We start from the raw sequence: 1578 nt of genomic DNA, 5'->3' as shown, positions 1-1578 counted from the left end.
CGCGTCTTCTTTCTGGACAAGTTGCAGATCTTCCTCGTGTCCCCGTAGGCACCTTCCTTCAGAGAAAGGCATGGTGTGTTTAGGACACCTTAAGAGGGATGTGTTTTAGGAGGACACGTTTCAGGGTGGGGACATCCACTGTTCTCGCATTTTGGGCTCCCTGTTGAGTGTCCACTTTGTCTTAACTGCATAAAATGGCTAGAGAGTTTTAGGCAGTTTTCCTGCCGGCTTCCCAAATAGCATTTCCCCCTCTGTGTTAATAGGAGACCCCTTTTCTTTTGGGACGGAGGTACCCCAAATAATTGCTTACTCCTTGCAAAGGGATTCGGGCACTGGTCAAGTATATCATCCACTGTTTGCAGAGGCTAGTTAAAAGTAGTCACGCTTGGCTCTTAAACTCCCAACAGTCCCCAGGAAATAGGGTTCTGTAATTCCTTGGATGACTTTGAGAAATCTGTTGTAACTATTTGGGGGAAATTATTCTTGTTTTGTGCTTCAGAACTTACACGGTGCAGTCAGCATTTGTCTCTGAAATAAGAATGATTACTACGGCACTTGTAAAGGGCAGGCTTTGTGTTTGTGATGAAACTGAGCTCTTGGAACATATATCAAGGAATATAGCTCTCACTACGGGTAATATGATCCTGTAGTTTTGTGGTTTTTTAGCAAGGACTAATGAGGACCTTTTCTTGCCCTGCAAACCTACTCCCCTAAATTAGATTAGAATTTCTAATTATAAAGGAGCTCACAATGTTTAAGATAAGAGGGTTTCAGGTTAAAAACATTTCTTGTCTTCAACAGCTTAATTCGAAGCCTGTTTTCCTTTGATTCACTTAAAGGGTCGCTGACATGAGGTGTCTCTGTGCAAGTTACTGTCAAGGAATTTTCTATAGTGATTGTAGTGGTTACAAAGTTTGGTCGTCTTTGGATGTGTTGCTCAAACTTGAGAAAAATGTCTGAAGAGTGTTAGCCCCCAATTTTTATGCCTGTAGCAGTTTTCAGTGATGTGTATTTGGCATAATGGTTAAAAGGTAAGTCCTAAGTAAGACACACGTAAACATGTTAGTATTCATTGGCTTAAAAATGTGCATTGAGTTTTTGTTTGAAAGATATCAGATCCTTGATAGTTTGGTAAATAAACTGTTTATGAGATATTCTCTTTTGGATGTGCACACCAAAAGCTGTCCAGCCATCTGTAACATGCGAAATTTGGCTTTCATGTATTGTTCTTATTCAGCCTGATGTCAGATGATTTCCTGTGATCAGTTTTGAATTTCTGATCTCCCTTCTGACCTTTGTACCCTGACCCTCTGTGACTTTGCTTGGCTGCTCTTTCAGACTACCAGAGCCTTACTTAGGGGATCTCTGATCTATATCATTTGTGTTTAGCCCTGGTGTTCTTCTTCCGTTTAGTGTGGTGGTCACAGGAACACAGGGCTAGGAAAGATGCTTTGATTAAAATGGTGGTGAAAATCATTAAAGTGTATGTTGCTTCCCAAAGTCCTCTGTCTTTTCCCTTCTGATTGGAGTGACTTGTTGCTTCCTCTGTGCTTTTTGGGTGCCCTTTCTGCTGTCACC

The sequence above is a fragment of the Galeopterus variegatus genome, unplaced genomic scaffold (assembly GCF_000696425.1).
Source record: "Galeopterus variegatus unplaced genomic scaffold, G_variegatus-3.0.2 Scaffold121, whole genome shotgun sequence".
Classification (NCBI taxonomy): domain Eukaryota; kingdom Metazoa; phylum Chordata; class Mammalia; order Dermoptera; family Cynocephalidae; genus Galeopterus; species Galeopterus variegatus.
This window is presented reverse-complemented; position numbering follows the sequence as displayed.